At 45.7% G+C, this 25730-nt stretch overlaps 1 protein-coding gene across 2 annotated transcripts in view; it reads left to right on the forward strand.

Annotated features, from left to right (window-relative positions):
• AP3M1 (adaptor related protein complex 3 subunit mu 1) overlaps positions 1-25730 on the forward strand; it is a 47927-nt gene that overhangs the window by 4229 nt on the left and 17968 nt on the right. The window contains exons 1-2 of one of the 2 annotated variants that reach the window (XM_063434339.1): positions 14394-14481; positions 23334-23461. The gene's annotated coding sequence lies outside the window, so the exon portion shown is untranslated. Of the gene's footprint in view, positions 1-14393; positions 14482-23333; positions 23462-25730 lie in introns of those variants that run through there. The other variant, XM_063434340.1, reaches the window with a different exon arrangement.

Consider the following 25730-nt stretch of genomic DNA (forward strand, 5'->3'; position numbering starts at 1 on the left):
GCCTCGCCCAGGCCGGTATCCCAGCAACAAGGGGGCCTGAGCAGCACTTAGTAGGCTTCACAGGTGCCTGATCAGAGTGTCTGCACATGGAAACCTTCTAGCAAGGAGAATGTGTGTAGAGGAAAAAGTTCTCTCTTTGGGAATGACATAGAAGAGTTCTGAATAAAATTAAAGTTCTGAAAACCAAAAACCACATGGAAAAACTGAGCCCAAAATAGCCATGCTGTTACTATAGTCAGCTAGGAGAGAGTTTCCACATCAGCCTATGCTTTCCATTGGGATTTAAATGTGCTATAATTCAGTATTCATTATGGCATAATTTAAGCAAATTAAATCTGAACATGTAAAACTAAGATTAAAATAGCTAAGCTGAGTTGGAAAATATTTCCAGATCAGCTCATTTTTATATATAACTTTTTTTTTTTTTTAACCTAAATGTTTGTAATTCGGATTTAATTCACTTAAATTGCGAGTTTAGTGAATATTTACCATGTCAGACTTTATAGGAAGACTCCAATCTCCTAAATCGCATCATCAGCTTGCTTTAACTGCTTTAGGTGTTAACAGAGTCCCCTCTTTCACACTATACCAGTGCAGATTTCAAGACAAATTGGCACTTATATGAAAGTGTTAAGTGCACCCTCCTGGCTGTAAATAAGAAGGCCAAGAGGGTGCTCCTCCAAATTGTTTTGTCTCTCTTCCCCCCCAGCAAAAAAGTAGAAGACAATGCTTCTCAGTGAAGCAATGGATTCAATGCTATGTAAGCATAGCAATTTCTGGACATGTGCCCTGGCTCCCAATTCTTCTTTAGGACAAGTGTTGAATTGTAGTGATGATCTCTGGGTGGGCAGAGTGGAGCTGCCAAAATGAGTCATTCTCACAACTGGATTAGAGGCAAGTAACCCTTTATTTAAAGCGTTACTTCAAGGACCATAACCACATAAATATTTTGAAGTGGTACAAGAAGCCCTGGGTGTGTAGCGTTTCAGTATAAAATGCTGCACATAGATGTATTTAATGTGCTGGTGGAGATTGCGCCCCAGTTACCATAACAGTGTGAATTGTAAATAAAACTGATTTTTAAACACTATAATTAAATAGAAAAAGCACTCACTTCATTGCATCGACGCGTCTCTATGGGGAGCATTCAGGGCCTCCATGCAGGTAGTGGAGATGCTCACTAGGAGACAGCTCTAGTGGGCGTCTGAGTGACTGTCACTAGAGATGTTCCTAGGCAGCAATATGTAAACACTGCCTTTTCTCTGAAAAGGTAGCATTTACAGGGCTCAGCCTACAGGGAAAGGCTATAGACACCAGAACCACTACATTAAACTGTAGTAGTTCTGGTAACTATAGTGTCCCTTTAATACGAAGTCTCATTAGCCCCCCAACCCCTGCGGCCGCGGTAGTTCCGCCACTGCCCTCCCCAATTCCACTGCTTAACATGCTTCTTGGCAATGTTAATTTTGGCAGCAAATTTCTTTTGAGAAAAAAGCCATTTTAGTTTTTAGTCGTATCTGAATTGTTTAAGTTTTATTCTAGTTTCAGTCAATTAATCTCCAGTAGATTTTAGTCGACTAAATTTCCAGTAGATTTTAGTTGACACAACTGAAATCTAATATGGATGTGCATGGGGAAAAGTTTTGGTTCGGTTCGGCATACCGAAATTCGGGACTTCGGCAATTTCGGAACTTCGGAACTTCAGTTCGGTTTGTCACTTCGGAATTTCGGCACTTCGGAACTTCGGGACTTCTCTTGCAGCCGCTTAGTACATAACTCCCTAATTCCCACAGTATTAGGGAGTTATCTACAAAAAGGCTGAAAGACCTAAATTGGTCTTCCAGACAAATTTACTAATACTAAGTAAAAATTACTGCCCCTACACGCTATACCGCGAGTATGGGCATGTCTATTAAACAGTGAGCTCACTGTAAAGAAAACAAAAACATTTCTATCGCCCTCCCCCACCGGCCCCCACCCCTGAGCAGCGGGTGGGGGCCCTAAAGAAGAATAAGGGGGGGACCTATTGTCCTCCCTCTGGCCCCCACCCCTGAGCGTTGGGTGGCGGCCCTATAGTAAACTAACGGGGGGGACCTATTGTCCCTCCCCCAGGACCCCACCCCTGAGCGGCGGGTGGGGGCCCTAAATACCAATAAGGGGAGGACCTATTGTCCTCCCCCCCAGCCCCCACCCCTGAGCGGTGGGTGGGGGTCCTAAATTAGAATAAAGGGGGATCTATTGTCCTCCCCCACGGCCCCCACCCCTGAGCGGTGGCCCTAAATTAGAATAAGGGGGGGACCTATTGTCCTCCCCCTGGCCCCCACCCCTGAGCGGCGGGTGGGGGCCCTAAATACCAATAAGGGGAGGACCTATTGTCCTCCCCCCGGCCCTAAATTAGAATAAGGGGGGGACCTATTGTCCTCCCCCTGGCCCCCACCCCTGAGCGGCGGGTGGGGGCCCTAAATACCAATAAGGGGAGGACCTATTGTCCTCCCCCCGGCCCTAAATTAGAATAAGGGGGGGACCTATTGTCCTCCCCCTGGCCCCCACCCCTGAGCGGCGGGTGGGGGCCCTAAATAAAAATGTAACCCCCCCAGGTGACTAGGGGTCCCCAAACACCTAGTCAACCCCCTCCCAAAAACAATAACCCCAACCTACCCCCCCACCCTAAAAATAATGAGGGGGGACCATTAACTAGATACCTGTAAAAAAAAACCAAAAAAAACTTACCATTTGATGTCTTCTTTCTTCTAAAATCTTTTTTCAGCCCTCAAAAAGGCCAAATAAAAATCCATAATAACCGTCGCACTTTAAAAAAAAAAAATCCATGTTCATGGATAAAGCCTTGTCCCGCCCTGCAATTAGGCTCAGAGCACTCTGGTTGGTTGGTTTAAGCCATCCAATCAGAGTGCTCTGACAGGTAAATGAAGAGACTGACAGGTTAGCTTGAAATCCAGCCAATCAGAGTGCTTTGTGTCATTTTACACAGCATGGGAAAGTTCTTCTTTTCCCACGCTGTGTAATTTGACTCATAACAACACTCTGATTGGTGGATTGAAAGTATCCAATCAGAGAGTTATGAGTCAAATTAGACAGCGTGGGAAAATTCCAAAGAACTTTCCCACGCTGTGTAAAATGACACAGAGCAATCTGATTGGCTGGATTTCAAGCTAACCAATCAGAGTGCTGTGACAGGTAAATGTCTGCGCGGTGCCATCCATGAACATGGATTATTTTTTTTGCGCTCAGGGTTTGTTTGTTTTTCGAAGTTCGTCGGTTATTATGGATTTTTATTTGGCCTTTTGGCCTTTTTGGGGGCTGAAAAAATAAGATTTTAGAAGAAAGAAGACATCAAATGGTAAGTTTTTTTTTTTTTTTTTTACCGGTATCTAGTTAATGGTCCCCCCTCATTATTTTTAGGGTGCGGGGGATAGGTAGGGGTTAAATTTTTTGGGGAGGGGGGAGACTAGGGGTTTGGGGACCCATAGTCACCTGGGGGGTATACATTTTTATTTAGGGCCCCCACCCGCCGCTCAGGGGTGGGGGCCAGGGGGGAGGACAATAGCCCCCCCTTATTGATATTTAGGGCCCCCACCCACCACTCAGGGGTGGGGGCCGTGGGGGAGGACAATAGATCCTCCTTTATTCTAATTTAGGGCCCCCACCCACCACTCAGGGGTAGGGGCTGTGGGGGGAGGACAATAGGTGTCCCCCCCTTATTCTTCTTTAGGGCCCCCACCCACCACTCAGGGGTGGGGGCCGGGGGGGAGGACAATAGGTCCCCCCCTTATTTTACCCCTCCGTTCAGGGGTGTAAGCCGGGGGGGGGGGGAATGGTGTTTTCCTTTTTTTGTTTTTGTTTTTTTACAGTGTTTAATATACATGCCCCTACTCGCGGTATAGCGCGTAGGGGCATAATTTACTAATACTACGTAGTTTTTACTTAGTATTAGTAAATTTGGCTGAACAACCAATTTAGGTCTTTCGGCCTTTTAGTAGATAGCTCCCTAATACTGTGGGAATTAGGGAGTTATCTACTTATTCCTTCCTGTCATGCTATTGACTGGCTAAGTAACTTACATTTTATATGAATGTGTGTTATTTGATTGTTGTAAGTGTTGCAAATGCTTACAGCTGAATCCTGGCTATGATTGTATACTTTTTATTAAAATTTGTATACAGTGTAACATTCTTCATTCTTCCACTGGGTAGGTATATTAGTACTTCGGCAATACTGTGCTTTGGAACTTCAGCACTTCGACACTTCTGAACTTCGACACTTCGTAAAATTCGGCAATTTCGGAACTTAGGGACTTTGGCAATTCGGCTATTCAGCTATTCGGACATTCGGATGTATCCGAATGTCCAAATTGCCCGAAATTTGTCAGAATTAACATTCGGAACGAAACGAATTGCACGTCTAAAATCTAATGGGTTTAGTAAAAGCCTCTATCTGCCTCTTTTGCCCCTTCCCCAGCCACTCTGTGTCTTTGTGTTCCATCAGCCCCTCTAGGTGTCTCTCTCCCAAGCCCAAGTCTGTCTCTTTTGCCCCTTCCACAGTCCCTTTGTGTCTCTTCGTGTGTCTCAGCCCCTGTCTGTCTCTTTTGCTCCTTCCTCCCAGCCCCACTGTGTGTCTCTTTCTCTCCACAGCCTGATTTGTGGGTCTCTTCCCCCCAGCACAATGTATTTTTCTACCACAGCCCCTCTAGGTTGCTTTGTGTTCCCGCCATCCCCACCATGCATCTCATCTACCCCACGTGTCTCATTCCCCCCAAGCTTCTCTAGACACTCATTTCTTCCCTAGTCCCTCCATGTGTCTCATTCTCCTAGCCCCCCCGCCATGTGTCATTTCCTCTCCTCCCTCACCCATGTGTCTTACCCACCAGTGTTTATTTTGGCTGTAAATTTCAATTTAGTTTTAGTCATGGTATTTTAACTAAAAAGCCATTTTAGTTTTAATTGTATTTTAGTCCTCTGAATTGTTTTAGTTCTAGTCGACTAAATCTCAAAAATATTGGTCGACTAAAATATGACTAAAATTGTTAGTCAACAAAATTAACACTGCTTCTTGGCACTCACAGTTATTTACAGATACACAAGGGCTGGCACACAAAGACATCCACCAACACACACAGGCACCGACAGGTAGACATAGGCACACACAGACAGGTACACACGGGACTGGACTGGCCCACCAGGATACCGGGAAATTTCTCAGTGGGCCGCGGCACCTGGGGGATGCACAACTATAATTCCCTATAGAGAGGGAGTTACCAGCCGCATCTCATTTAGTGTATGGTGGTGCGGCCGTACCAGGTGGCTGCCTACCCGGTCCGGCGGCACACTTACTGATACTGACAGCACTATGGCAGTCAGCACAGGAGGACTGAGGGACGGGGCAGAGCAGACAGTCGTGCTCCCTCGCGGTTCCCACAATTCCCAGCACAGCCACATCATAGAGTAGTGATTACTAGGGATGTGCATGGGCAAAAAATTTGGTTCAATTCGGGACTTTGTGACTTGACAATTCCCTAAGCCTCCCCCTTACCCTACCCCTAACCCTAACTCTACCCCATAACCCTAACCCTTAGAGGAAGGTTGGGGTAAGGATTAGGGTTAGGTGTAGGGTTCGGTTTAGTGGTAGTTGCAGGGGTAGGGTTAGAGGAATGTTGGGGTAAGGGTTAGGGGTAGGAATAGGGGTAGGGTTAGGGTTAGATTCCTGTCATCATTCCGTAAAATTTTCCTCCCTCTGCTGTTTTGCCACTTTTCAGAAATCCGAAGCACTTCGGCACTTCAAAATTCGGCACTTCAAAATTTGGTTCGGTTCGGCACTTCCGAAATTCGACACTTCGGCAATTCGGACATTCGAATTGCACATGTCTAGTGATTACTCTATGATGTGTCCATGCTGGGAATTATGGGAACCGAGAGGGAGCATGATAGTCCGCTCTGTCCCCTCCCTCAATCCTCCTGTGCTGTCTGACAGACTGTCAGACAAGGTCAGCATCAGGGGGTGGTGAAGGGTAGACAAAGACACAGGGGGAGGGGGGACAAAGAGACAGAGGGGTAATTGAGAGACACAGGGGGAGGCGGGAGAAAGAGACAGAGGGGGAAGAGAGACACACAGGTGGAGGGGGGACAAAGAGACAGAGGGTTAAGAGAGAGACACAGGGGAGGGGAGAAAGAGACAGGGAGGGAAGAGAGACACAGGGGGAGGGGTGACAAAGAGACAGAGGGTGAAGACAGACACACAGGGGGAGGGGGAACAAAGAGACAGAGGGGTAAGAGAGAGACAGCGGGAAGGGGGAGAAAGAGACACAGGGGCAAGAGAGAGAGACACAGGGGGAGGGGGATGTCCCTCTGGTAGGTGGAGTTAACTCCTCAAGGGTATTATTGCAGTTTCTGAGAAACTGCAATAATTACACTTGCAGGGTTAAGGGCACTGGGACACTGCACCTAGACCACTTCAATCAGCTGAAGTGGTCTGGGTTACTATAGTGTCCACTTAAGCACACACTCTGACACACACACACATTCACTGACATACACACACTGGATGATACACACTAACAGTCTCACACACACACTCAGTGACAAACACACATACGTCACAGACAGACACAGACTCACTGATTTGACACACACACATTCACTGACTGAAACACACTGGCAGATACACACTGACAGTCACACAGATGTCACTGACAGACACAACTCACTGATTTGACACACACACATTCACTGACACACACTCACATATTAACAGACACACACACACACACAGTGACAGACACACAAACACTGACAGACACACTAATAGTCAAACACACATACACACTCAATGACAAAGAGACTCTCACTGATTTGACAAACATTCACATATACACACACTAACACACATACACTCATAAACAAACACACAAACACTCATATACACTCATACTCACACACATACACTCACAGATGCACATACACTCACAAAATATTACAATTATTATAAATTAACATGTTCCACCCAGCCTCCCTACCTGGAGAGCTGGCGTGAATCTGTCCCTGGGGTCCAGTGAGGCTGGTGGGAGGCGTGCGGCTCTGTTCGAATCAGAGCCGGCGAGGGAGCTCTGATCTCCCTGCTCTGCTCCCTTGCGCCTCGCAGGCCGTCTGCTGATGCCGGCAAATGGCGCATGAGGGAGCAGAGCAGAGAGATCACAGTTCCCTCGCCGCCTCTGATTTTTTTTTTTTTAATTCTTTATTTTTGCTGTGCAGAAAAAATAACATGAGCGTGCTAATAATGCCACAACAGCATAATCAGACAGTTTGAGCACACAGATTTGTTAACATTCAAGCAGCATTTAGAGGAAATGCACAGTTTTTTTATAGTTATAAAACATGCTAGGTACAAGGCTAAATACGTTTGTCATTATTAGTTACTTATCGCTATGTAACAGTAACTTAGGGTTAAGAGTCATAGTGAATGTCATCGCTTTAGTAGTTAAACCGTGGTTGATTAGCTAGGTGATAAACTAAATATATCAACGAACAAAGTAGGCAGTAGAGGCGTATTAAACATAGTATTCGGTAACATGCAAGTATGGGAGACATATTAGAACAAGATTATGGCAATCGTAAATAAGCATTAAGTATAGACTGATTAGATATCTCTGTGGTAGGCAAGTTAACCAGTATAGGCTATGCTAAACAATGAGTAAACATGTTAAGGTTGGTAGGGTTTTCCCCGTGGTCTGGGGTCTCAGGTGGCATGCCGTCTTTTAAGCTGAGTTGTCCCAGTTGTGTGGCATGATTGGTGCAAAGTCCTTTCAACCTATGCCTTCCTTCAGGAGGCGGCGGACGACCTGTTGTGGGTCTTTCAGAGTGCTCTCCACAGTGGGCCGCGGAGGGGCTTTCCACCCGCTACGCGCGCTGGCTTCTGGCTTCCTTGCTTCCCGGTTATAGTCGCGGTCGGTATTGTGGGCCGGTGAGGATGTAGTGGCGCCCTGTTTGAGGAGGGTAATTGGGGCCGCCGAGGTGTGGGCAGGTGGGATGTGTTGGTGGGGCCTTCCCTGTAGCGTTGGGGCGCAAGAGCTGGTGCCCAGGATACCTGTTGCTGTTTCTCCCCGTGCCGGTCTCCGGCAGAGAGGCTCACTGGAGGTACGAAGGGGATATCCGCTCAAACGGCGCCTAAGTGCCGGACGGATCCAGGACGCCACCGCTTTGGTTGCCATCAGATAGGATCGCCTTTGGGTATGAAGCAATGTCCAGAGTTTGGAGCAGATCCGCTCATAAAACTCCTGTGTTCGCCTAGGAGGTTTGATTAATGTGCGGCTTGTGGTTCGCCGTGTTCGTGGCGCCATTTTGTTTGGGCCTATACTGTCCCATGTTACCTTGGGTGCTGGTGTTGCAGGCTTACTGTGCGGGTTCGTCGCTTGTGTCCTGGGCAACCAGGCTTGGGTCGGGATAACCCCCACCGATCCGGGGGGGGGGGGGGAGCATCATACCACCGGTGCTGCTATCGAGAGGGTGGGGAGAGCGGCCGCCTCTCCCCTGTTCCCGCGCTTGTAGGCCGCGTTCATGCAGCCGTGGACTACTTGCACCGATCTCCTCAATACGGGTATCCCCGTGTTCAGTGGGGCACACTGAGCTCAGGCAGGGTGGTCTTGTGTGGGTGAGAGCTGATTTTGCTTATTTTTATGCCGTTTTCCGAATGTAACTGCAGGAGCTCTGCAGTAATGCGTGTGATCAGGATGCTGGTCAGGCTCCGCCCCCCGCCGCCTCTGATTTTAACACAGCCACATGCCTCCCAGCTATAATGATCATAGCCCCACTGGACCCAAGGGACAGGGGGGACACCAGGGAAGCCCAACTAGGCATTTGCCTTGGGTGGCACTAACCAGGGGGCGGCATTTTTTGCCGCCCTCTGGTTAATGCTGCCCTCTGGTTAATGCTGCCCAAGGCAAATGCCTAGTTGCCTTGGCCTAAATACGCCAGTGAGGGAGAGGGGGAGAAAAAGACAGAGGGGGAAGAGAGAGACACAGAGGGAAGTGGGACAGAGAGACAGAGGGATAATAGAGAGACACAGGGGGAGAAAGGGACAGAGGAGGAAGAGGGATACATTTTTGCCTGTGTCTCCTGCCCTCCATGTAACTCAGTTCTTCAGCACGGGAGTTTATGCCGATGAGCTAACTGACAGGTGAGAGAAAGACCTCTTATTAAATAGATTTTCCTTACAATATATACATTTTGCTAGCAATCTTGCTAATACAATGTACAGACAGACGTAATTGATGTGATCCTGACAGTAATATATATATATATATATGCATGTATATTGTGTGTATTAGCAGGGGCGGACTGAGAACCCTCAGGGCCCCCGGGCAAAATAAATCAAGGGCCCCCTTACAGGCCCCACCCATACTCCGCAGCAAGCGCCACCCATGTCCTGCCTCCATGCACCGCCTCCAGCCACACCCTACACAATCTTTAGACACAAGGAACAAAAGTGCAATAATCCCTTCGAGGCCCCAGTAGAGACTACAATTGAGGGGTAATGGGCCATGGAGGGGGGGGAGCATTCTAGCAGAGGCTATCTCAGTGTCCTTTAGAGAGTGTGTTAGAAAGAATTTCCTCCAGGTCCCATTAGAGACTACAATGGAGTCTAACAGGCTTGGAAGGGGGTCTTTCTAACAGAGGCCATCTCAGTGTCCCTGCTGGAAACAGTCGCCTCCAGGCCCCAGTAGAGACTACAATTGAGGGCTAATAGGCCATGGAGGGGGGGGGGGGGAGCATTCTAGCAGATGCTATCTCAGTGTCCTTTAGAGAGTGTGTTAGAAAGAATTTCCTCCAGGTCCCATTAGAGACTACAATGGAGTCTAATGGGGCCTGGAGGGGGGTCTCTCCAACACTCTGGTTCCTATTCACAATATAGCAACACAACATAGCTCGCTGATACCTAGGCCAAGTTGGCTCCTCTTACCTTAATTACTGTTGCTGGCAGTCTGTGGGCTTGCTGGAAGGCTGTGGGCTTACTGGCTGCGGCTGGCAGGCTGTGGGCTTGCTGGCAGGCTGTGGGCTTGCTGGTTACTGCCGGCAGGCTGTGGGCTTGCTGGCTGCGGCTGGCAGGCTGTTGGCTTGCTGGCTGCGGTTGGCAGGCTGTGGGCTTGCTGGCTGTAAGCCTAACTGGTGGCCTGTGGGCTGGCTGGCTGGCTACTGGCCAGCCTGTGGGCTGGCTGGCCGGCCTGTGGGCTGGCTGGCTGGCTGGCCGGCCAGCTGGCCGGCCTGTGGGCTGGCTTGCTGGCTACTGGGGCACTTGTAGATTATTTAAAGAAATAATCCATGCACAATAACCACTACTGCTCTGTGTAGTCATTATGGTGCCAGGAGGGCCGGGCCCCCCTTTCAGAGTAAGTAGTCAAACCGTTTAAGAACAGTTTGACAACTTACCTGGGGTCTGCTGGGATATGAGGCTGTAGTAGGGTATAGGAGCAGTGGTGCAATGTGTAAGGGGTGCAGTGTGTGTGTGAAAGGTTCAGTGTGTGTGAGGGGGTGTAGTGTGTGAATGTGTAGGGTGTGTGGGGCAATGTGTGTATGAGGGGGCTGTGTATGTGTGTGGCAATGTTAGTATGGGGGTCTGTGTGTGTATGGGTGGGCAGTGTATGTGTGTGTGTGTGTGTGAGGCAATGTGTGTAAATGTGTATGGTGTGTGTGGGTGTATGGGGGGCAGTGTGTGAATGTGTATGGTGTGTGGGGGCAGTGTGTTTATGGGGCTAGAGTTCACTCTCACCACTGCGACCACCAGGAATCCCTGGTGGTCACAGTGTTGAGAGTAAACTCTAGCCCGTAGCTCCAGGGCTAGAGTTTACTATCGCAAGAGCCGTAATGTTGCCGTGATAACCGCGGCAACGATCTGTGCTCGCGCAAGAAGGACCCAGAGGAGCTGAAGGCTGAGCTCCCGGGTCCTCTCTTCCTCCCTCCCCTGCCGGCTGCCCGCACGGTGCCTGCGGACAGGGGAGGGGGCAATTGCCCTCCTCTTACTCCCCCCTCCCCCTCTTCTTACCCCCCTTCTTACTCCCCCCCTCTTCTTACTCCCCCCTCACTCTCTTCTTACCCCCTTCTTACTCTCCCCCTCTTCTTACTCCCCCCTCCCCCTCTTCTTACTCCCCCTTCTTACTCTCCCCCTCTTCTTAATCCCCCCTCCCCCTCTTATTACTCCCACCTCTTCTTACTCCTCCCTCTTCTTACTCCCCCCACTTCTTACTCCCCTCCCCCCTCTTCTTACCCCCTCCCCCCTCTTCTTACTCCCCCTTACCCCCTCTTCTTACTCCCCCCCTCTTCTTACTCCCCCCCTCTTCTTACCCCCTCCCCCCTCTTCTTACTCCCCCCTCGTCTTACTCCCCCCTTCCTCTTTTTACTCCCCCCTCCCCCTCTTCTTACCCCCCTCCCTCCCTTCTTACACCCTCTCCCCCTCTTCTTACCCCCTTCTTACTCCCCCCTCTCTTCTTACTCCCCCCTCCTCTCTTCTTACCCCCCTCTCTCTTCTTACTCCCCCTCCCTCTCTTCTTACCCCCCCTCCCTCTCTCTTCTTACCCCCCTCCCTTTCTCTTCTTACCCCCCCTCCCTTTCTCTTCTTACCCCCCCTCCCTCTCTCTTCTTACCCCCCTCCCTCTCTCTTCTTACCCCCCTCCCTTTCTCTTCTTACCCCCTCCCCTTCTCTTCTTACCCCCCCTCCCTTTCTCTTCTTACCCCCTCCCTTTCTCTTCTTACCCCCTCCCTTTCTCTTCTTACCCCCCTCCCTCTCTCTTCTTACCCCCCTCTCTCTTCTTACCCCCTCCCTCTCTCTTCTTACCCCCCTCCCTTTCTCTTCTTACCCCCCTCCCTTTCTCTTCTTACCCCCTCCCTTTCTCTTCTTACCCCCCTCCCTCTCTCTTCTTACACCCCCTCCCTTTCTCTTCTTACCCCCCTCCCTTTCTCTTCTTACCCCCCTCCCTTTCTCTTCTTACCCCCCTCTTACTTCTTACCCCTCCTCCCTCTTTCTTCTTACCCCCTCCCTCTTTCTACTTACCCCCCTCTCCCTCTCTGTTCTTACCCCCACTTCCCTCTTTGTTCTTACCCCCCCTCCCTCTTTGTTCTTACCCCCCCTCCCTCCCTCTTTGTTCTTACCCCCCACACTCCCCCTCCCTCTTTGTTCTTACCCACCTCTTTGTTCTTACCACCCCCTACTCCCTCCCTCTTTGTTCTTACCCGCCCCCCTCCCTCCCTCTTTGTTCTTACCCCCCTCCCTCTTTGTTCTTACCCCCCCTCCCCTCCCTTCCCTCCCTCTTTGTTCTTACCCCCCCCCCCTCTCTCTCTCTTTGTTCTTACCCCCTCCCCTGTAGCGTGGCCGAGCTGCTCTCCGGTCTGCGGTGCCCAGCCGGAGTAATAGGAACTCCGGAACTCCGGTCCGCGGTGCCCAGCCGGAGTGACACTTGTGCAACTTCCTGTCAGTCCGGCCGGGTACAGGAAACAGAAACTCCTGTTCCGCGCGGAACAGGAGTTTCTGTTTCCTGTACCCGGCCGGACTGACAGGAAGGTGCACACTCAGTGTGCACCTTCCTATCACTCCGGCCGGCACCGCGGACCAGAGTGCAGCTCGGCCACGCTACAGGGGAGGGGAGGTGAGGTGAGAAGCTGCAGCCGCCTGAGGCTCTTAAGAGAGCGCTCAGGCGGCTGCAGCATTTAAAGGGGCGGTCGGCCCAATCAAAGTGTGCCGCCGGGCCCCCTGATGGCGGGCCCCCCTCCCGGCCGGGCCCTCGGACCATGTCCGAAGTGCCCGACCGGTCAGTCCGCCCCTGTGTTTTAGTAATATATTTAATTATAATAATATTTATATATGCATAGTACACACAGAAATGTCATTAATATATAACATAAATGTAATGAGCACGTATTGATCCAGTTTTGTTGCTAATTGCATTCTCCAGCACAATAACATATTCAAAGTGAAGAGCGCACCCATAGGACTTCAAAGATAACTTCATTTTTTACAGCTGTGCAACCGCATACATTCACCATTTCTGTCCCATTACCAAGATTTTCTCATTATGTCAAGGTAGTTGGACTGAAACATTGATTACATGCAAATGTACGTCTTTTTAGTTCCCACACATAGGCATAGACAGACACAGGCAGGCAAACACAGACAAGCAAAGAATCCTACAGTAATATACGTATATAGATATGTTAGTGTTTGTGGTGTAGTTTGTGTGTAGTGGGTGTAGAAAGAGAATGTGTTTGTGTATAAGGAATATAGTAGTGTGTGTAGTGGATAAATGTGTGTGTAGGGGATACAGTATGTGTGTAGGGGATGCAGTGTGTGTATAGGATATATAGTGTTTGTAGAGGATGAAGGGTGCTTTGCTGGTGATATAGTGTGTGTTTAGGAGATGTAGTGTGTGTAAGTAAAATAGTGTGTGTGTGCTGGTGATGCAGTGTGTGCTGGTGTTGCAGTGTGTGTAAGGAATGTAGTATAAGATAAGGGATACAGTTCGTGTAAGGAATGTATTGTGTGTGTGCTGGGGAAGTAGTGTGTGTGTATCTGTGCTAGGGAGATGTGTGTGCTGGGGATGTAGTATGTAGATGACTGTTATGAATTGTGGGATAGGGGCTATAGTGTGTGAAGGGGGGTTAATTTGTTTGATTTAGCATAAACAGTTGCAAGAAAAAGTATGTGAACCCTTTGGAATGATATGGATTTCTGCACAAATTGGTCATAAAATGTGATCTGATCATCATCTAAGTCGCAACAATAGACAATCACAGTCTGCTTAAACTAATAACACACAAAGAATGAAATGTTGCCATGTTTTTATTGAACACACCATGTAAACATTCACAGTGCAGGTGGGAAAAGTATGTGAACCCTTGGATTTAATAACTGGGGAAGTGAGTGGGGATGTGGGCAGGGGTATTAATGAATTAATTTGTGGAACTAAAATAATGTGGAACAAGGACAATGTACTTTATTTACACAAAATGATTTATAACCAATTTATTGTAGTTCAAATACACATTGCTGTAAGTATTATTGCTGTGGAGTTCTGTTATACATTCAGACTCAGCAAAGAAATGAGAAAAGAGGGACAGAGGGATTTGAAAATAGGGACTGTCCCTCCTAAATAGGGACGCTTGGGAGGTATCTGTTAGTCACCATCATATTACTGTTCAACAAAGTTGTTTTTTTTTTATTTTTTTTTCTAATTTAAGTTAAATTGTGAGCCGACATAATTAAATAGTGTCACTTTAATAAGCTACATCGGTAATGATTGTACATAGCTGATAACATTTTCACACAACACTTGGAACAGGCAGAAAAGTTGCTTACAGGCAAATGTAAGGACAGCCATTCAGAAGGGGTCCTAGCAGCCATGTTGGTTGGGGCAGAGCTAGGTTGATGATGTGTAAGGAGGCTTAGGTGGAACCCTTACTTCCTGCTGCACTCCATTGGTTTATCTCGGTAATTTATTGTTTTATTCTGGTTGTGGGAAACTTTGTGCGTTTTTTTTTTTACATTTTAGAAATAACTTATTCTGTTTGAGGCAGCATTTACATACTTGTTTATTTCAGAAAAGTATCCCTTAAACAGGATTTTACCTGTCTGTAAACCTGTGTTCAGATTTCCAAGAGGTGAAAATAGTTTGTCAACGTGCCATACTTCTTACATATTATTTGTAAGATTTCTTTCTTAATAATTATGTTTAAAACGTGATTTTCTTCAGTGAAAATGTATTGAAACTTAACAATATGCACTTGCTAGGGGTAAGCAGCACAGTGTAAGATCAGTGTGTGTAAAAGTTATATTGATGCTTGTCACTATTTTATTATAGAAACATGGTTATCACTTTGTATACTCTCTCTTTCTGTTTTTAATGACATTATTTCTCATTTTTTATTTTGTTATACCTTGCTTCTTCCTGCAAATATTGCATGAATTATACCAAAACCTGTTCAGCCAGTGGCCTGAAATATTAGGTTTTATTCACTAAACAGTGAATTCTTTTGAAGTAAAACACAATCTACAAAATATTTATTAAAGGGGCAGTCCAGACCCGTACGGCACTTCAGCTTGATGAAAAGCTGGTCTGGGTGCCTACAGTGTCTCTTTAAAGAGTTAATCCAAACATTATGTCCATTTCAGTGATTTGAAGTGGTCATGGTGACTGAAGTCTATACATGCACCCTTTCAATATGAAACTTTGTACATACTGAGGTATTTTATATTGCTGTCAGAGGTGTAACTCCACCTCTAGCAATGTCAGCAGCCAGCCCAAGAGTTCCAGACTGGATAATGTCACTTCTGTGCATATTTGTTGCACAGTGGGTTATTCATTTCCTAGAAGCACTGAGCTGACTTTCTCTGCCAATGAATGACTGGTGAAGTTGGCATCCAGCCTCTGCAGCTCTGCAGAATCCATATGCACGTCTCCTAGCATCATAGAAGGCTTGGCGCTCAGGGGGGAACCGGGTACAGGGCAAACCATTGCATTAAAAGTTATTTTAAAGACATTTTATTTAACCACTTCAGTTAACAAACATTTAAGCAAATATAAGCTTGTGAATGCTATGTAAAGTTAAATTGTTTTCTAAAATTGAGTGATAAACCCATTAAACTGGGGATTCTGAAACTTGCAATGAGTTAATCACTCTCTATGTATTTCTAATGGTATATAACAAAATCCATTCTGATATAACTGTTAAACTAATCTGAAAAGTTATTATTCTAAAGATGAAATATTCATCTGGTTGCAAATGTTAAAATTATGACAACCAGCCAGAAAGAATCTTTACGTTCAAAAATCACGATTAAAACAAAACTTACTGATTTAGTGATTTAATTTGTGATGTTTGAACAAATCCAATCTGCATTAAGGGACACTGAATGTACCCAGACCACTTCAGCTCATTGAAGTGGTCTGGTTGCCAACTCCCATCACCCTTAACCATGCAAGTGTAATTATTGCAGTTTTTATAAACTGCAATAATAAACTTGCAGAGTTAAGTTCTCCTCTAGTGGCAGTCTATCAGACAGCTACTAGAGGGACTACTGGCCTCTTAGACGACTTTTGTTCGTCTAAACAACGCTGGACGTCTTCACGCTATGCATCAGGACCTCCAGTGTCGCCGGAATCCCCATAGGAAATTGAATAATGCTTTCCTATGGGGAGGTGTATTGCGCGTGTGCGGACATTGCTGCACATGCGCATTAGGTCTCCCCTGCCGGCAGACGTCAACGGAGGAGGAGCGTGGGCGGAGCCTGACCCAGCGCCAGGGAATATCAGCGCTGGATTCAGGTAAGTGTTAGGTGTGTTATTTGTAAGGGTTTTAACCCATTTAGCGATGTGGGATGGAGGGCAGGAGGGAGGCGGACACTCCAGGATGCTCTATTAAGGCGTAACTTAAGGTAACATTTTTAATCTGCTAAAGGGATTCTCCAACGGGTTTGTTTTCCTGGCACTGGAGAATCCCTTTAGCAGATTACAAATTTTACCTTGAGTTACGCCTTACTAGAGACATCTGTATATTTCTAGACAAATTGATTTGTATTGGAAAATAGTTATTAATTTCCAGTTGAGAAGCTTATCGTGTTAACGATGAACTTAGAAAATTAAAACTACAGCATTCAATCTATGACAGTGGCAAAGGGTTTGAGGGAGTAAAAAGTGTATTGTTTGTGTTCTGAAAAGTGGTCTAAAGTAATAAAAGTGGGTGATATACCATACGGACCAGCTGGCCCATTCTTTTGGTGATTCCTCCTCTTTTTACATCTTTGCACTGCTTTTCAGACACTTGTTATTCATAACCTGCAGTGTTACACTGTTTGGAAATCACTGCTCTCTAGGCAATACAATGACTGTAGTGATCAATAGTGCTTAGATTGTAACAAAGCTGTGTGATACAAAAAGTGAATACAAATACAAAAAGATAAGTCCTGCACTCACTCCCATCACTCCTGGGTGGCAGACAACCACAGTATCACACAGCTTTGTTACAATGCTGCCGCCCATCCCATGTGTTCCCTATTAAGGGTTAATAAGTATATAGGGGTGTATATAAAAAAACACCCCTCTCTGTCTCATTAGAGATATCTTTGCCAGAAGCTCAAGGAAGCCAGCTGAAGGGTCAGTGTAGGACCCGCTTAGGGGGGTCTGCCTTGACGTTGGCAGGCGGGCATTCTCTACAATGGCCATTGGAGCAACTAAATGACCTCCATTTGTTTAAATATGCATAGGGATTCAGGAGAGAGCGCAGGTAACTTTTTTTTATTCTTTGGTTTTTACTATATATTGGGGCTGATGTGTACTGTGGTTGTTGATGCTGCCCAGGAGTGATGGGAGTGAGCGCAGGACTTATTTTTACTCTCAGTGGCTAGTGGTGAGTTAAAATTTTGAGCCCTGTTTATTTACTAATCCCTTATGATAAACCTGAAGTTTCCTGTTTCCAGGATTTTTATTTTTCTGTCTAGTTACCCCTTATATTTAACACATATGTTTGATGATGTCTTAAAAATGTAACGTAGCCTGGAATTGGGGACCTCCATCTTGACTCCTCAATCATCGTTATAAATGTTTTTTTTGTTTTTTGTTTTTATGTAAATTTTTATTTTTGTCGTGCACGTAAGTACATCAGAATCTGTATTGCCACAACAGCTTTATCAGACTCTTTCGAGTACATCAGAATACAATAGTGGTGTAACATGAGTAAATGTGGCACTTTTTGTTATGTAACGGTTCGAAATACAGCATAACATTTGAGTCAACTTTAAACCTGGTACGTTTCTATGTACTGTGTCGGAAGTTTGTACATGTGTACAGGAGAAGCCGAGTCATAATAAAGTAGTCTAGTGATATCGGTTTTGCGGTGTAATAGGGAGTATATGTGTGCTGCTTAGTAGCGAGGCTGGTTAGGGTAAGAAGCTTCTCTACTTGTGAGACATGTCCTGGAATAAAAAGATAAAACATAACAGAGAGCATAACATTACATTCTGGGATGTCATAGCGAGTGATGACATTCAGGGCGAAATGCGTCCTCGTGATATACTTGGGCTATGTGTTAGTGCTGTTCGTCGCCGTTTAAAAGGCACATCTATTTTAATCCTATGTAATGTAGAGCCTCGGTGAGTGCACGCCACTGAGTCGCGATATAGCGCTGGTCGCGGCCTGGCGTGGGTTAGGTATTGATGGCTCTCTGCGTGCATGTCCCCATATCCTAGGGGTGAGGGGGGGGTCATCACCGGAGCAGTTAAGGTCAACCCTGTGAAGGTTTTCTCTCCGCCCTTGGGGAGCAACGAGTTTGCAATTTCTAAAGCATAATTAAACTTATAATAAACTGGTGAAACAAAATTGAAAGGTAGAGCAGATCTGTACAGTTGTTACTGGACCATTGGATCAAGCAAAGGGAGCTGATGATGATGATGGGGCCCAGTTCATGTCTTTTGGGTTCTCGCCTCTCTGGGCCGGAAGACTGTAGCCTTGTCTGCTTTCCTCGATTGAGGGTGAGGTTGTGTATCTGTCGTGTTACTCTGGCTCGAGAGTCCCAATATGTCCAGTATAGTTTGGCCATCCTGGGGGGTCGTGGCCTTGTGTTGTTCTCCATTTACAGTCACCCATAAGGTTCTGGGGGTTGCCCATTTGTAGATTATTCCAGCTGCGTGAAGTGGTTTGGTAACCGTTTGCATGTCCCTGCGCCATAGAAGTGTGGCTCTGCTTAAGTCTTGGAAAAATGAGTAGGCATGATTCAAACTCCAATGGGGTCTTCCCCCGAAGTGCCGCCAATAGCCCTAGCTTGTCCCGTGGAGCTGCGTTGGGGGCCTGCGGCGATTTGGAAATTCTGTATACCCCATCAAATAGGAAAGATTTAGCCTGTCTCGTCGGCAGTACCCCTGTCACTAGGCGTCAAATGTAGTGGGGCAGTTCCTCTAGTGGCACGGTCTCTAGTACCCCTCTGATTTCTATATTTTTGCGTCGGCTCCTGTCGTCCAGGAGGGGGACTTGGTTGGAGAAATTTTCTTGGGCGGTTTGCATTTGTCGGGTCTTGTCGTCCATTGTGTGGATGCAGTGTTTCAGATCCGTTATGTCCCCCTCCGTAGCTTGAGTGCGTGCGGTCCCTGCCTGCACTTTTGTGGTGAGCGTTGCCAATTCTGCTTCCCACATTTGTTTAAGGTTGTGTTGGAGGCCTGCCAGCATGTTTTGGATGTCCCCTTTCGTGGCTGGGGAACAGTCCTTTATTGCCAGTGAGGGTTCTGGTCTACGGGGGTCTGGTGGGGGGCTGTCATATGTGTAGTCCTCTTCCGAGGGCGCAGGTGAGGCCTCACGTGGAGTGGGTGCCTGCGACACCCTGGGTGTTTGTAGCATTTGGCTAATGTCCTGCCGTGGGTTTGTGGTGGCTGGGGTCGGTTTTTGGGTTTTCCGTCCCATCTCACCTGCACTGTGCTGGTTTGTCTGCTGGTCTCCAGGGGCAGGTATGTACCACAGCCAGCCCCTCTCCACTTGATCCCCGTGCGGTAGGCCTTACCGCCTCGTTTTCGGGTTTTCGTGCCGGGCGTTGAAAAAAACGGCATCAGCCTTGGTGGTGAGGTTGTCTGTGTGCAGCGGTGCCTTTTGAGACCGCGGGTTTCGCTGTGTGGTCCCGATGTCAGCGGGTTTTAGTCTAGTTTTCTCGGAGCTCCGAGTAATGGCGTCTGCTCCGGTGCGGTGTTAGGCTCCGCCCCCCATCGTCATAAATGTTGCCCTTTTCTGCCAATGAAAATAATTGGCAGAATAGTAGAAACTGAAACAAGGTTTAAATTTCTCTTTTTTCTTTGCATTACCTGACCTGGCTGTGCCTGTAGTGAATGTGGTTGTATTGTCACCTGGTAAATAGTGTCTGGAGGCCCTGGGCTCCATCTTACATTATGGAATTAAATTGTTTACTGATAGTATAGCCTTTAAAGTTATGAAGATGGCTTCCATTCACTGTGCCATTTTCTTCCAGTCGTGTCCTTAGTTTCAGTGCTGATGCCTCGGACTGAGCACCAATGATAGGTACCTATTGATATGTATCTTTCTCACATAGTTTTTTCAATGGTGAATGAGTGATAGGCTGAGACCGCCAACCGAATGTAAAGTACAGTCATGGGAAAAATAAATGACAGTCTCTTTTCAATTGTACAGTTTTACAAATCAGGACATGGTTGTGAATGGAGATCCAGTTGCGGGCTATATACCTATTAGCTGCCATCAATGTATGAATTATTTGCTTAAAGGAAGATATAGGTATTTTAATGAGTAACATAAATAGTAAGAAGGATTCCACCAAAGCATCTGAATCCATATGGAGGTATCCTTTATCGTCAAAACAAAAACAATGAAAAATTCTAGCTTAGAGTTTAAAGGGACACTACAGTACCTTAAAGTACTTCTTAAAGGGCACCTACAGTCTGGGAAAATAAATATTTCAAGACTATAGTTTCCATTATGTCCACCCTCTTTCTTTGTAAAATTAAGTTCAATATCACCGCATTTCCACTGCTGGGACTCTGCTACCATCTCCAGTTACGTCAGCAAGTGAGTTATTGTACTATGAATTATTATGAGTAGAGCATTTCTTCCCCCAGTTAAAGTGCCAATTTCTATTGAAATCAGCACTTTGGAAAAATGTTGAAAGAAATGACAGATTATAGACAAATGAAGCACGTCAGCATAAGATTCTTGGGTTTTAAACGTAATGTTTCTTCTGGTCAAAAGACACAGCAAATTTTAAAAACCACAAAATCCTGTCTGGTTAATTAGGGGATAATTTCTCTTTAATTATACTCACATTGTGATAGAAATCTAACATGGTAAACCGGTTAAACTTGTATTACTTGCTAACCCTCTTGTTAAGATTTTCTTTCCATCTTGATTGGTTTGCTTCCATCATATAAAAGCATTTTGGTTCATCTTGTCTGGTAGCTTCTGGTCCGGCTTCCAATTGTGGAATTTCTCTTCAGCAATTAATAAATCAGTTTCGTCTATATTTGCACATAAAGCTGGACGAAATTCATCCAAACAGGAGCAGTATGGATGTAGGAAGTACGATCACATAATGTGGAAGGATCGGAGGTGCCTCTGGGCATTAAACCATTCGCAACAGATAGGGGTAAAGCAGATGGTGGAGCACCTTGTGTCAAGATGGCGCCCAGAGACCAAAGCCCTCACAACAACTTCATTGACATGAAGTTGTGTTGAGTGAGGACAAAACCCTTTAGGCGTCTAGCTCAGTAATGGATCTAATGTGTTAAAAAAAAACAAAAGAAACACTGCAGTTTTGTCATCCACCTGTTTCTATTAAACCTTTTCTTAAGTGGTTTATTAGAAACTGGGCACTTGAGCCACCTTTAGCACAGTCTCTGGTTGCAACGTGGCTTCAGTGTTACTCCGTACATCACTGTTCTGCAGTACTAAGCTGTGAGTGTAGGTCTAACCTGTTTCTAACTCTCTAATCCTTACGGTGATCAGTATTTGCGTGAGCTGCTGCAGGTGGGTCAGGCTATATGTTACAAGGAGAGCCCTGTTTTTGTCATTTCATCTGAAAACTGATTGACACAAACTGGGCAAATGGTACCCCAAAAAATCAAAATACAATTCAATGAACTATAGCTGGAACATTGCTGAGAATGCATCATTGAATCACATGCTTGTATTTATTAGGCATGGGAAACAAAACCTCTGCACTAATTGCATCTAATTCAAAGTGGGCCTGTTTTTTTTTTTTGTTTGTTTTTTGTGTATTTTAATTTCTCTAAGAAATTATTACTCTAGAATCTACCCCTCTGCAAAGCCATTTCTTAAGCAGTCATCAGTAAAAGTCTATGTATAGTGCAATTAGCATTTGGATGTTTGTAACAAATCAGTGACGTCAAACATCTGTATATTGAAGTAACACTCTAGGGGACATTTAAAACCTCTGTTAATATAGAGGCGTAATGCAAAAGAATCATTCAAATAAAACATATCCAACACTTAAGCTACTTTGTGGCAAATGCCATCGTCATCCTCACAGCAGTGGTGTATCCTGCTTTTGTGCTGCCATAGGCAAGACAAAACTCAGGCGCCACCACCCCACCCTTCCCCGCCTTCTACACACACACACACACACACACACACTCATACACTAGCTAACAGACATATACACTCACTAACACACATACCGTCACTAGCAGACACACACATTCACTAACAGACATGCATACACTCTCACTAAAAGACACACACATAGTAACTCCCCGACAGACTCACACTCACACATTAACACACCCACTTTTTTTTTTTTTTTTTTTATTCAATCCTCCTAGCCTCCTTACCTTTGGGAATGCTGGGGGGGGGGGTTCTCCCTTTCCCTGGGGGTCCAGTGGGGCTGCTGGGCGGGCGGCGCTGGCGAGGGAGCACTGATTAGTGAGCTCTCTGCTCGGCTCCCTCGTGCACCGCAGAGTGATGCCGGGAGATGGAATATGATGTCATATTCCAGCTCTCGGCATCACTCTGCGGCGCGCGAGGGAGCTGAGCAGAGAGCTCACTAATCAGTGCTCCCTCGCCAGCGCCGCCCGACTGGATTGTCATTTAGCCGCCAGGCTAATACGTCCCTGCCTCACAGTCAATCCTGGGTGTCAAATACCAGCCTATGGTGCAGAGATATCCATCGGAAAGGCAACAGACAAAGTGGTATAGTTTTTTATACACTTGGTGGACACATAGGATACGTTACCTTTGGGATACATATGAACTAAGCCCTCTATAGTACTATAGTACTCGCCCTCTCTCGAAACCGTTTCAGAATGTAGCAGTCGATATGAAACAAGTAACGTGAAATTTGGAGAGCAGGGAGAGCTATTCCGGTGGTTAGTGAATTAGTGACGACCGGGAGAGGAGCGTCAAACCCTGCTAAGACTGTGCTTTCCCTCCCAGCCATCCCTGCATCCCTCTCCGCCACATAAGCCAACCATGGCCGCCAGTGCTCCACATAAGTTTTCCCTACTTGAATAGACATGACTCAATCAAAGACGACAACTGTGTGGCTAATTTTTGTTGATGCAGTAATGTGCCTGTTGCTTATTACATCATAGACTGTTAAATTGCCTTGTGAATTATTTGGGGTTCCCTTTTACCGAGTAATTTTATATACTACAAAATTATTTTTGTCAAATATTTATTGCTTATTTTCAGCTGTCCCCTTAATCGTTGAATTACCTTAACTTGTTTATCATTTATTCCAGTTTTCTACCAATATTGTAAAGTGCTGCATTATCTGTTGGTGAATTCTATTTAATAATGCATGGATTATGTTGTTTTTCAGATTCTTTGTACTGCTGTCCAATCACGTTTTTGTGAAAGGGTAAACTCTATTCTATAGTCTATCCTTTTTTCCCATACCTCCTGCTGCTCATGCTGTGTACTCTGTTACCTCTGGTCTGATCTTGCTAGGTGAGTATTTATAGCTAATAATTGTTCGGATCTGATAAAGAGGTTGTTCATCGTGCTAGTCTCAAAGGTTCATATTGGAAAGATTAGATGCAAGTCAACGAGCTGTGACTGTTTCTAAGAACACGTGTACAAGTGCACAATAACTGTTTAACTGGTCATCTTATCTCGTAGTATGTTTTACAAATTACATAGTAGTAACGTGGCTATAGGTGAACTTTCTTTGGAATGAATAAGCTGTATCTTTTCCCTAGGCAATAAGTGAAAGGTTCAACCTGATGGACTTGGGTAATCTTTATTACTATGCATTACTATTACCGCTAATGTGCCTGTGTCCCGATGTGGCCCTGGCATTTTGCCGACCCAGTACACAATAATTAGTGTGCTGTAAGGGTCCAGAGTCCTATCAAGATGAAACATCTGTGCCCTCTCTTAATTGTACAAGCATGCTATGCCACCGAACCACCTTCCTGGCCACAGGTAAAAGCAGGAAGGGGGGGAATAGGCCAAATCAGTTTTTTTTTGTTTGTTTTTTTAAACTGCCTTCCGCCTTCCCCCCACCCACCCCAGCACTTACTTAACACTACAAACATGCACTACACACATACACTGCATCCACTACACAAACACACACTGTGCATGCATTATACACACACAATGCATTCTCTACACAAACACACACAATGCATCTACTATACACACACACAGAGCATACAATATGCACACTGCATTAACTACACACACTGGATAACATAATGGATGTAGGCATGTTTTGGTGGTGACAGGAGGGGGTGGCAACATTTCATCCTTGGACCCAGGCAGCACAATGTCTTAGGCCAGCCCTGGTTACTATGTAATATGTAAGTGAAGATTAGCTCTATTCACATAATGTGCTCTCAGTATGTTCTGTGTGTATCTATATCTTATATTCCAACATCGGTACAGAGGATGGGAAATTAATCCAATTTCAAGTTTGTGTATTATAATCACATGTATGTGTCACTGTGGATATTAAGAGAGTGGCTTATATAGTAACACGGTGAGTGTGATTAATTAGGTATTTGTTTGTGACAAAGAGATAGTGGCCTAAATGTACATGTGAAGACTAATATGCAAGGCAGAATTTATTATAAGTGTCAATAACACTACTTACCTTTCTGTATTTCTGCCGTGATCCAGAGACTGTGGGTGTCACACTAGTGTAACACCCACCCCTGCCTCCTGTCTACCTAACACTCCCATGCCATGTGCTTATAAACGGGGTAACCCTCCACAGGACACCATGCTCTGTATCTAGCTCGTGCAAGAGGAGTAATCACAGCAACTACAGTGCATGCATTATATTTGCTGTGACAGCAGCAAAGGGATAAAAACTACTTTTTTTCTTTTCTTAAAGTTCATTTGTCAGCATTTATTCTAGCACAATGTGTAGATTAAATTACACTAGTTCTTCTAGCACAATGTGTACATTAAATTACAACATACGCAATGTTAAATGCTGAGATGTATAAGAGCATGGCTAACTATGCGTGTGCTAGTGTGTCATGAAAATACCTGCTCCTAAATTCTTGTTGATTCATATTAGAGTGCTGCCATCTGAATGATTCAACTGAAATCACATAGCTTATCTGTCTGTATGGGGCTACTAAATCTGACCTCCACTGGCAGAGGTGAGCCCAGGGCCTTGAGTGATATTTGGCTCTCCCCTGTGCCAGCACAGATCTAGTCCTCGTTGGCACTATGCAAGATGTGTCTGAACATCACGGGTCTCTACTGCACATTAACCTATGATATACCAGTCCATCTTTTTGTTGTTTGTGGAATATGAATATAGTCAGGCTTTAGAATTTGTCCTATGCTTTGGCTTGCCTATTGCAGGAGTGAAATAGTATGTCCAACTTGGCAGACATAGTCCGTATAGAAAGTGCTGCAGGTGTTTTAGCTCAGCTCAGAAAATGCCAGTTTGTGCATGTGTGGAGTATGTATATGCAACTGTTGGCATGGCTCCAAGCATGTTCCAGCACTTAAGTATATAGCCTGGGATCTCGAGAGTACTGTTAATTGCTAAATATTATGTAATCTCTAATATATTAATAAAAATATCTGAACAGCTGTTTATTTAAAAATGCAAACACCGTTTCTCCAATGTACACTGTCATGATTAATGAGTAATTAATGTTTGTTTCTAGATACAGTTCCCAGGTTGTTTGTAATAATAATATATAAATCAAATAACTCTACACGGTATCCCTTAATATAGATTAAAGCAACC

This window comes from Pelobates fuscus, chromosome 10 (assembly GCF_036172605.1).
Source record: "Pelobates fuscus isolate aPelFus1 chromosome 10, aPelFus1.pri, whole genome shotgun sequence".
Classification (NCBI taxonomy): domain Eukaryota; kingdom Metazoa; phylum Chordata; class Amphibia; order Anura; family Pelobatidae; genus Pelobates; species Pelobates fuscus.